This window comes from Aquila chrysaetos, chromosome 2, assembly GCF_900496995.4.
Source record: "Aquila chrysaetos chrysaetos chromosome 2, bAquChr1.4, whole genome shotgun sequence".
In the NCBI taxonomy this organism is placed as follows: domain Eukaryota; kingdom Metazoa; phylum Chordata; class Aves; order Accipitriformes; family Accipitridae; genus Aquila; species Aquila chrysaetos.
In genome coordinates, this window is record NC_044005.1 from 30,641,320 (window position 1) to 30,653,964 (window position 12,645).

Consider the following 12,645-nt stretch of genomic DNA (forward strand, 5'->3'; position numbering starts at 1 on the left):
TCTTGAGGCCTTGCATGATGTTATAACCGATTCCCCTCAGTCACCTCTTTTCCAAGATGAAGTATTTTACTTTATTTAACTTTTCCTCTGACAAACTCCTTCCATATATCTCATTAGCCTTCATGCCCTTATCTCAAACTACAGTATCTTTTTGAAATTATGGTAACAAAAGTATACACAATACATAGATTGCACACACCGTGGATTTATGGATCGGCATAATTATATCAATGTTCATGTTTTCTGCTTGTTTTTCTATTTCTTTCCTACTAATACCAAACACTCTATCTGCCTTTTTAATTGCTAAGTTATGAGGGAGAGGTCTGCAGACCTATTCTAATAGGCAATATGGGAGTGTTATCCCAAAAAGTAGATGGAGGGCTTGGAAAGAACTCTAGGAGATTTTGACTAAGGAAGTCTAAGCTAGGCAATAAAGGACATGACAGAGAAGCAAGACTACATTTTCATTGAGATAGAAATACCATGAGCCTATGAATCATCTGCAAAGAGATGATACTTAAATTGTGTTTCCACATCAGATTATGCAAAGATGTAGAGCAGAATAAGGGAAAAAAAGAGGGCGGCTGAGAGACAACACGTTGCAGAACTCCCACACAAAGCTGGATAGTGAATGAGAAAGATCCTCCAAAGCATGCACTGAGGAAGTGATCTAAGTATCCAAAGACAGCAGAAAGAGGACATTTGCCAAGAAATCACAGGGCAAAAATAACAGGGATGTGGTCAACTGTTTTCACAGCTAACTGGCAGGTTGAGAGGATCAAAGCTTAAAATTTAAAGTACAATTCGCATAATGATTTAGAAGTCCGTATCTTGCATGGAGAGACAGCCTCAGAAGCAACCCAATGGGATCACCCCACTTAGTCACATATGCCTCTGCTCTGCCTGTTAACAGGCCCTTAGCGCTACTGCCCATCACTGCGATGCACTCTGCATTTGTGCTTGCTTCTGCTTAAGTAGCATAGGGCTATAGTATGATGCTAAGAAGCTGCTTTACTCATGTGACTGCAATGCCCAGGGCTTTTTGTACAGCAACTGAATTTGCCTTATACAGGCTTCTGAGCAAAAGTTAATACTGATTGAGGCAGTATGAATTCCAGCTGGAACTGAGTATTACACAACTTTATGAGACACAGCTCCTGACTCTACCAGGAACTGGGCTACAAGTGGAAGGGTGGCCCCAGCGCTACAGACCTGCATCTCCTTTTCCTCACCCTTTCCCAGATCAGTTAACCAGGTTAGCCACCTCCTGCTAAGCTTTCTCTCACCATGGAAGGAAATTACTGAAAAATGTAATTAATACAGTTTCCCACCCTCAATTCTCTTCAAAGAATCTGTCCATGAAGTGGCACAGTCTAGATCACAATGACTGTTTAAAGATTATTTTGGATCCTCCCATTCCTCTCTATTTGGCATTTACATGTCCCATGCAAACTGATCTGTAGATGTGCTACAGACTGCACAACAGCCAAAATGAGTAAGAAACTCTATAAACTGATTTGTTTTCCAATGATTACACATGCAAATACACATACTCACACGCTTCTATATATCAATGACTTCTGAAAATACAAATGGAAATGACATAGTAATCTTCCAAGCATTCTGCTTTCTTTTTCATTGCACGCAGAAAAAAAAAGAAAGAAAAAGAAAGGCATTCTTAACTAATATACTTTAGTTATTAAAATTTTCTGTCCCTTAGAAAATAGATAAATTAGTTATAATAAGCTCCCACTTGGACAATTTTGTGTACAGCATTCATATCAGTGATCTGTTAAAAAAAAGGCAAAATCAACATATACATTTTCTTAAATAAAGGACTTGCATAAAACAAAGTCAGGCACTCGGTTCCTCTTTCATTCCATATGATACACAGCTGCGTCAATCCCATCAGGAAACAGGCAACAGGAAATTCTTAACATTCTGAAGAGAAATCTAAAGATGTGTCTCATCACCCTTCCTCCTAAAAGTGCTTTTCGATTGTCTGAAAGACGTTTTACACCAGTTCTAAAATTATTACTTTACTTAGCTTTTAAGCAGCTATAGGCCTCATTAAGTAACTAACAAGGAGTCAAAATATTTTTTTTTGTAAGTTGCCTTCACTTTTTCATTTCCTCCATGCCAAAATATAAATCATTAAGGAAAGCTTGACACCTATGGACAAAATCAAAGCCAATCAAATCAATACCCTAGCTACTGAAAAATGTTCCTTCATAATGTGCTGCTCCTGTGTTATTTGTGTTTCTAACTATAGCTCTTGCATATATAATTCCATTATACTTTTTATAAATCACCGTTTTGAAAAATGCTTTTGAACCATTAATATATTTTCCTGGTTAAAATTCTTTGAGATGTTCTTAACAAGAGTCTTAGATAATGAATTTGGGCAAACTCTGGAACAGTCTTTACAGTATTATCATTCTCATTAATTTTCAGAACTACCCACTGTGTTGAGATGATTGTCATGGGCCTAAGACTTCAATTTGGCTAAATATTTTTGCATATATTTCAACATATAAGTAACTAACAGATGTTTAAAATGTTAAGTTCACATTCTAGAAATAGTTAAATGTTTACTGTAATATCATAATTTGGTTTTGCTCTCATTTTTATTTTGCTGCTTCTATCTTTAAACAATCCGTTAGAGTCCTGGTTGGCTGCAGACAAAATGCTTTAAAATGACTTCCCAAGAAACAAAACATACTCGATTTAGTAAATACAGCTGTGCTTTTAAAGAAAGAAAGAAAAAAACCCACTTAACGGTACCACAAATGAAAAACAAAGAAAAGAAAAGAAAACACTTAATGCTAGAAATGTTACTTTTACCTAAGGTCCAGACTTCATGTAAACCATTTTAAATTGTTTGCATAATAAAAGCTTTTAAATTCCTATTTTATATTTGCTTTAGAAACCTAATACATTCCGCTGTCTTACATCATTACTAGAAGGCTATATTAGATGAAAAAAGAACATTTTTTTAAATGTTAATACACAGTATATACAGTATCTTACTTTAGTCCAGATTATTCTTTTTTCTTTGCTTTTTTTTTGGTTATCTTTGAAGACTGCTTCTGTTTCCATTGTTTCATCCTTAACCATTCACATATCAGAGCAATAAGTATTTCATTACTGGTTTATCTGTCCAGAGGCTTGAGAAGCAGTAACAATTAACCCTCCCTTCACAGTGATTGATACAGGCTTTGCTTTCAATTTGTTCCACTACACAGATCATGAAATTCTGAATGCGATCATCCTTATTGACCTACACTTTCAAACACACGGCTACAATGAGATGAAAGTAATTATTAAAAGGAACACAGGACTACTCAGTGCTGAAGCAAAGTCTTGAAAAATCTTTTAGATGACCTTCTCATAAAACTAGCATTATTTGAAGTGAAACAAAATTATGCATTTGCTTCATAATCTGGAAATATTAAATTTAAATCTGATCAAGGTACAATATCATTATATCATATAAGCCCAGCTCTAACGTCATATCAGTTTGTATCTGACCCAATAAACAGTGACTTCAACCAGAGTGATCATAGTAGGATCAGGTCCTATATATTTTAAAAGTTCCTCCGTCAGCTTTATTTTACACCAGCTCTGTTTGAAATGTGTTAAAAATGACAAGTCTGTAATTACTATTCTACTATAGTCTGTTTCAAAAAGACACAGTGTTTCTTTTTAAGATCCTGGACTTCTTGAGGCACCTAATGTAAATAAGTACACAGGAAATTCAGACTGCTAAGGAAAAATGAGAAACTCAAGTCAGATTTCCATCATCGGCTGAGATGAACCAAGACCCATATACACCACTGCTGGAGCCTTACTGCAGTGGAAAACAAATATTTTTCATAAACCCTTGAAAAATAACCCCACAAAAATATTAATTTCTTGTAATTGATACATTTTTGAAAAATGCAAAAGGATTGGTAGGTGAACAGTAATGACAGAACTATATAAAATACGGGTTGCAGTCAAAGAAAATCAGGATAGAAAACTGTGCAGAAGGATGTTCTTACAGGCCTGAGGCTCTAATCACAAAACAGAGTGATGGAGATGAACCAATACTGCATGGATTAGCAATGAATTATTTTGAACTATAATCATGTGCTAGCACAAAGGGGAGGTAAAAACTAGCCATTACTCACAAGCTGATCTGCAGATAAGAAGAAAAAAAAGTAAAAAGGGGAAAAAATTTATATGCTAAACTGAGTCAGGAGAATAATGAAAATCTAAAATGTTGTTACACTTCAAGTAACATTCTATTTAATGTCTTTCGTGTACTGTATAATATCAAGTATTTACACAATACAATCTGTAAGATGCTGGGCCTAAAGCAGAGTTAAATCAGACAACTCTTCTGTAAATTAGTACTGGATAATAATATGTGCTGAAAAATATCCTAATAGAAGAGTTAGTTTTAAAATAACACACATGGGCACTAATTTATCCCACTGTAAAATTGCAGGAAATACACACACACATATATATATATACGTGCATAGGTAGAGATACATGCAAATGTGTATATGCACATGCACACTTATGTATACACATGCATATATAATGAGGGATTTAATTTCCATTAGTCCACCTGAAAGCAAAGCACCACCATCTTAAGATTCAATGTTAGTTTTTCCACTCAGGGAAAAAAAAAAAAATGTTAGAACTAATTTTGTGAGAAAAGAAAAATCAAAACTGCTATCCACAAAGATTCCTGAGATTCTTATGAACAGACTGTTTAAATGAAGAGCACTTTAATCAGTAGAGGAATCCTCACGTTTCTAATGTCTTGCTGTGCATTCTGCAGGTTATAGTAGCAGCTGGTAGAGGTCATATATCTTTTGTGAGCATCCCAAAAAGGCTCACTGCCAGACTGTTAAATTATGAATAAGCAATGAACAAAAGAATGCAGATACGGTGGTGACAAGATAATCCAAGCAAATTTATCTATGACAAATTTCACAGGATTAACAAATTACATTTACACAGAACAATAAAAATGTGCAAAAAAAAGGATGAGCCTACTTTTCCCTCACAGCATTAGAGGAAAAAAAATCGCCATTCCAATGCATGTATTTACATTTAACTTTATCTAAAGTAAGACATTTATAGCTTGCTGAAGACAATCAACCAGCATTATTTCCTTTCAAGCAAATACATATACTGCGTCTATCTAACATATAACATATGCCTACACTTTGCCATATACATCTATACAAGTCAGCGGAAAATCTTTTAAAGTTTTCCTCACAATTAGTAACATGCAGAATAAATATAGAAGAACTCTAATTTTGCTTTTCAGGTGGAATATTCAGCCATTCTCTGTCAGTTAAAAGACACTGTCTCCCTTAATTATTTGAGGTTTTGTTCCTATTTGAACTGAACAAATGTTGCAATATATGATAATTGCCATAAGAAAATGTAAGTCATGAATAGGACTCAAATACTTTTTTGCAGTAGTATCACCAAACCATTAAGAAACAATGAAAAAAAAAAAATCATTACGCCGAAAGGATTCCTAAATCCAGAATCTAAATACTGTATGTTCCTAAAGATGCACATTCAGTATGTCAAATAATTTTGGGGGGAAGAAGAGGGGATTTGCAGTGTTTGCTACATCCCGTGGTCTCCTATTCTGGTCTTGAGAAGTGGTATAAAAACAAAATTTAAAAAACTGCCCTCAAAAAGCATGGAATAACAGTTTCCAAATTGCAATTCTGTAGAGAAGCATTTTTCTTCCTGTTAACAAAGGAATAAAAGGAAAGACAGCACCTCTTAGTTTTGAAATGTTTGAGTGTAGTAGTAAGTAAGTGAGTGTAAGTAGAGTGACTGATAAAAGGAACAGCATATATGTTTGAAAGATCTGGAATCTGCTGTATCTTTTCTATCATGCTTTTCATCTGAAGTCTGTATCTTCTGTCACCTCCATTTGTTTCTTGTTTGTTAATCTGAAACAGTTTTTTAGTAAAAACAGACGTTGAATAAAAATGGGCCTTCTGAAATCATATATAACATTTACGTATCCAATATATGTTCTTGTTACAGAGCACTACCTACAAACAGGAAACCTCACGATTAAAGTGAACATCCAATTAATTAAGATACTTTAGTAAACTACTTGGATCCTTCAAACACTGCTACTTGAGTACCATTTATCTAGCTCATTCAGCCATTGAAAAAAATTACTGTACTTTTGATTTTCCACGGGAAATGCAAGTTTTGTTGTAAAACTGAACAGCAACTCAGAAAGAATGAATAAATAAATTAGTCCACAGCATTTGTTTCTCTTTTTATGTTCGTCTTCTATTTGTTACTTAGCAAGAGAAAACAGCTTTGTTTTTTTACAATGCAGTTTTTTCTGAGAACCTCCTGTCCATACTGTTAGTAATTTATGCAAAGGTGAAGCAAACATGCCAATCCTACATCTAACTATAGTCAGACAAATAAAATCAGCTACTTTTTTTGCAGCTGTGAAGGTTGAAGGATAAGTATCACTGGCAGCTATTCTCTTTTGTAAGACTTTTTTCCTTTTTTAATCCCACTGCTAGCACTGTACAGATTCAGTCACTCAGTTCTTTCTATTGACCTCAACCTTGACCTGTGAAGACTGCCCACTTACATTTTTTTCCCACAAAGTAACAAATTCTGCCTCCCATCATCTCTAAGAAAAAACAGCTTTCTAACAAGCATTCTTCTAAAATTTGGTGTGTTATACTTTTGCTAAATGAATTACAGCTTTGGCAGGACAATTCTGAGCCACCTAACTCATATAAGCCTAGGCTGTGAGTAAACTGATCGTAAATGTGAATTTGCACAAGACTTTCAAACATGACGCGTGAGCAAGAGGAAAAAAAATCCCTCCCTCATCATTATATAAATGTATCAGTTCTGTGCTTAAATTCAAGCAAAACTATAACCCTTTAGGATTTAATCCAAAAATGACTGTTCAAAGACTATTCATTACTCAATAAAATTCAGTTTAAAACAATGTAATGTGTAATGAAGCCTGTTCTAAATTCCTGTTGGAGACAAAATTCCCTGGCAAGTATTTTAAAAGGGGCTTATAGGATTTAGGTGCCCATATTTCACTGAAATGCAGTATGTGTTGGATGCCTAAATCCAATAGGCTCTTCAGAAAATCCAAGCCCCAGGGACATTATTGTAGATTACATACATACATATTATTCAGACTATATCCCCTAAGTTCACTATATACATATGTAAACCTAACATGCCTGCAGGTAACGGAACAGTACTTTTCCACTTAAATTATTTAACGTAAGTGTTGAACTTCTATTATATATCAAGCTAACAGCTAATTTTAAATTGCAATCAAGCCATTCTCTGAAAGCACTTTATTTCAGCGGAGGTTTTGCCTGTGAAAGAAATGTAAATCCCTCTAACGAAGGCAGTGTAATCTTTGAATACACAGTCAAAATGGGGGCTGGAATTTTATTCCTAGAGCTAACATTGACATCTTCTGCCACTTCTGCTAGTTCTCAAAAATCTTTTGTGCGTAACTATCTCATCAGTAAAATGTGTAGAACAGTGTTTACAGACCTTTTGAAGCACACTGAGCTATATAAAGAAACATATCTACAGAAATACTCAGTATTAATATTAAAGTCTTCTTCAGACATTGTATGACAGCAGTGAGAAGTTCCCTAGAACAGACAAATGACAAGATACAACTGAAGAGTGAAAGTCCAAAATGCAACATATAAGAAAGGCTGAGAAAATAGCCTGTAACAAATCTTCAAAACTCTGCTTTCGGTAATCCGTTTCAAATTCTTGCTTACATATCACTTGTTCTTTGATGTGCCTGACTCTCGCCTGCATGCAGAGTGCTGGGTAAGGGCTGGCATAACTCTCAGTATCTAGCTGCAGCAGGCCGAGATCAGAATCTCCTTGAGGACCGCTCCATTTTTACTTGAGAATCTCAAGACTTTCGTGTTTTGTAATAATACACAGATGCAAAGTTCACTCCTCCTCCCACTAACTACGCTAAAGTTTGTCATTGTGATCTCACTGAGAACAAATTCACATCTATTGAATTATATGGTAAAAATACTTTTATCCTTGCCTGTGATTCTCTGCAGTATACTTTAATTATATGCATAATTTCATTTGGGACTTTTTTAAAGATTAAGGTACAACTTGAACTCAATATTGTCCCAAAGACAGGGTCCAGTTCTGCCAAGTTACAGACACAAATACTATCCTACCCTTACCGTACCTTCTTTGTCCTGTGTAATATACTACTATAGCATACAAAATTAATGAATATTTTTACTGCTCAAAGTCCTGTTCAAATCAATGGCACAACAGTCCTATTCATTTGACTAGGACTTTGTGTATTGCAAAACTACTGCTTGAGGTTGTCACAGAACAAAGCTCTAGTCATATAAGACATGGCAGCAACCATTATATTCTTACTATGGCACATCTTCTTATGCAGCAAAATGCAATATTATTACAAATTATCCTTATTATGCAAAGTCCTATTAAACAAAAAGTCACGCACCTCATTCGCACTAATGGGACTTTGTATGTTAAAGATAACATGCAGTAGCCTTATAAATATTACATAGAAAGAAATTGCCTCTTCTGAAAAAATGCAATTATTATGAAATGAATTTTCAAAACATTTCCTCTCATGGCCATAAATCTTTGGCAGCTTCTTTAAAAAAAAAAAAAAAAAAAAAAAAAAGGCCAACCATTAACCATAAACAAACAAACCAACCAACCAAAGAAACAAATGACTGGGGTGAATATGTGAAGTCTTGGCTATGTACCTGAAAAATGCCTTATGTTTAAAATATAAAAACAAATTTCCAGGCTGGCATCCTGCAGAACAAGTTTGCTGAATTCATTTTGAAACAACATGACTAATGCTGAAATCTTATCTCACATGAGGTGCTTTTACACCTACAAGAGGTACTAATGACAATAATATAAAATTAATCTGATGGACTGACTGAATGTAAGGTTTATTCACATGAGATGAGATTTCATGAAATGGTCTCATAACATTAAATTCTAAAAAAACAATTACTTAATTGATATGAAATGAAATTCTGCCACGTTTGTAAAACGGCTTCACCTTACTGACCTCAATGGGAGCAGAATCAATCCCAAAATGTTAATAAAATGGTAACAGTTTTCATGGTCAGTATCAGTTATTCAAAATTCTTATTGTAGAATATATTTTCCAATAAAGAGGCTATTGTTATAAAGATCGTTTTATGAAACAAACATTTATTTAAACATTATACTTTTTAGGAAGGACGCTGATGAAACTAATGCCTAGAATGTCAATTTTCAACAACTGTTTTACGTCACTCTTGCAGTAAAATTCCCACCTGGGCTGGCAACTTGTGTGCCAAGTTTCAAACAAATGTGATTTGAAACTGCCAGTGTGTTAGACTCCGAATTTCAAGTGAGACACTAATAAAAGGAGATGGGTGTTGACAATATATCCCGATATTCTCTTAAAAATGTCTATGGTTCTGGGTGCTGTATTAATCTGTTAACAAAACTCTCTAATTATTTATAACTTATTTATAATACAACATTAGAATGTCGCTAAATTGGTACAAAACAAGCTAACTGGATATAACTTGTTAGAAAAAAAGTTGTGCTGTAAAGAATGTAGAAACAGTGCTGCAGACAAAACCTTGTTATTCAGAATCCCATTAGTTACTAAAAATATGTAATATAACTTCTGTTGATCAATACTCTCATGTAAGCTCTAAATAATGTATGATTCCGGTGGAGAAAAATGCAGCAAATCAAATATGGTGGGAGAATGTTTCAAATTATGAAGAGTAGTATGACTGCTAATCCATAAATCAGAAATCGGAAAGATTGTTGTAATGTGGGAGGGCTCTATTTAATAAAGGTCATTATAACTCCTGGCTCTAGAGCTATAAGATCTAATATCCTCTCTGGTAGCTCTATGATATGCCCATGCATTACTGTTCTTGTTGACAGTCTGTTGCCTTGGAAATATTTCATTATTTCAGTTTTTCCATTTGTAGACCCTTGGCCTTGTGATATGAAGGCCACCCTATTTCATATTTTCGATTATCATTTAAGCAATCTTCTGGAGCTATTTATATAAAAGCAAGTGTTAGACAATGCATATCATCATTTATCACTGCTATGTTTAAGCTCATGCTCTAGAAAGAAATGCCAAAATAAAGGGTTTTTTCTCTTTCACTTTAAACCAATAGCACTCTGATATTATGATATGCTTTACAAATCAATGCTGGCATATCATATGCATGACACTTCTGTCTATTTAATTTTCTTGGTTATATATCCACACAATTGAAAAATCCTAAACTGCTACTGTAACTGTAAAATTTGCTAACACTCATAGTTTAAAAGAAAAGCAAACAAATGTAAGTGTGCAACTTTTCAAACATTCTTTAAAAAACCTAAACAGGTGAAAAAAGTTTCAAAACAATTCAAGTGCTTGGTTGCATCAGAGACTGCTTCTTTTTACATTTGTTTTGTAATCACTAACCCCTTGCTTGAAAAAATGTAACACAATCTACCTAAATATTGTGGAAGTGAAGACTAAACAAGGAATGTACACAAAGTTCACTTGCAGGATTCTTAATCTTGAGAACTAGTTTACTGAAGTAGTAACTAAGAAGAGACTGCAAAACCCCTTAAGTAACTGATAAGTGCCTGTATTTCAAATAGCTTGGCGTACACGGCTGAAAAGATGTGTACAAAGCTTAAATAAACAGCTACACGCAAGACTTCAGCAGCACATTACATAACTTTTAATAAAATGTACATGAGTGGCTGTTTATTGAAGCATTGATCGATCTTCTCCAAACTTTTTTTTAAACAACAGATTGCTGTTATTTCTGCTACAAAAAAATGTCATCAACTTCTACATGTAATATTTATACCTAAACTGTTCAGAGCATTGTAAAGAGTGATAACAAAGTGAACCCTAAGGGCAAAAAACAACTGCTTGGACACTAGGCCAAGTTTGTGGCTATTAGTGTTGTAGGAATTTAGACTACTTTTTTCCCCTGAAATGATTACTCCTCCCACTCCCTACCGGGAAAAACTACTCCGATCCAACCTTTAAAATGACAGCATCAGAGCTGAACAAGAAGATGCTATTAAAGGGCATTAAATTAAATACAGTATATCCTCCTACAACTTCAATCAGAATTTCAGACCAAGTGTTATTTAGTTCAGCTCTCAAGTGGAGCAGAATAACAAATCGCGCACTTTGATTTACCTTCTCCGAATGCCAAATGGAGACAGGTGATAAAGAAAGCACTCATGCACAGGCTATGAAGTTTCCCCTAGAAATTAATTCTATCTTCAAGATTCCTATCTCAGAGAAATTCCCAAAATGGTACACAAATATGCTTCTGCTGGAGAGATTACTGAAGCTATCCTGGCAAATACACTTAGCACTAATATAGTACCATTCTCAGAAAGAAGACAGCAGAATTGTGTGTTGGGGGGGACAGGACTTATTGATACAAATTGTTTTTCCAACAAAGAACTCTGCAGAAGAAAAGCCTGCTGGTATGTGTTATTAACACAGTAGAAACGTCTTTACAGCCACTGAAATGGAGATTTTTTAAAAAAAAAATATAGTTGAAGATGAAAATCTGTAAGTTAAGCCATTGACTTCTGAGGATGCACTGTTTTCCCATTACACGTATCTCCAAATTCTGCTACATATCAATATAGCCTTGTCAAAGTGCAACAGTTAATATTAATGCATCTAACACAGCCGCACTAACACTTCAGTGGCAAATATGAAATGTATGGTTTTCTGATACCGGGCAGCCTACTTCCTTAGGAAAAATGGCATAGCTATTTAGATAAAATCTGTGGGGTTTGGAAGTTGTAGTAGAAATGCTGATCATAGTAAAAAATGTAAGTTTGAAATTAAGATTAAAATGAGCCCGATTCCCTAGACTTTGTTTAAATATTTTTCAGACTTACTTGGGCTGTGAAATATAAACCGAATAACACATGATCCAGCTACTTTTAAAAGCTGTCTAAATGTTAATTTCCATTTTTACAACTAACCAGGAACCTTCCTCACCCCTCACCCTCAAGTTCACTCGTAACGCTGAAGGGGGGGCGGGGTTGGAAAGCCCACCCCAAACCCTCTGGCTGCTCTCCTTCTGGGCATACGTCTCATCGCAGTGCAGCAACGGAGCTTTGAATACTTTTGTAAGAATCACAAAGTAACATCACATGAACTTGTACTCTTGTTTCCTACCAGTCACTTCTAGAAAGATTCACTTTACTAGAACAAATCCGCTACGGGCAATTCGTGTCACCAGCAGAGCAGATTAATAGCAACCACTCTCCCCCAACAAAAGTATATGGGGCAGGCGGCGGGCCGGGAAGCAGACGGGGGGTAGCGCGATCCCCCCCCCCCCCCCCCCGCCTCGCCGGGCCCCGCGCACCGCCGCACCGCCTCCGCGTACCGGCTCCGCTCTGCCCACCCCGAGGGGCGCCGGCGGGGCGGGCCGGGCCGGGCAGCCCCGCGGCGCAGCTGGCGGCGCGGCCCCCCCCCCCCCCCCGCTCCGGCCTAGCCGCACTTGAACCGCACCGGCGGGG

At 35.8% G+C, this 12,645-nt stretch overlaps 1 protein-coding gene across 5 annotated transcripts in view; it reads right to left on the reverse strand.

The window, feature by feature from the left end:
- The window catches only part of NPAS3 (neuronal PAS domain protein 3), a 629,276-nt gene that overhangs the window by 610,085 nt on the left and 6,546 nt on the right, over positions 1-12,645 (reverse strand). The window lies entirely within an intron of this gene.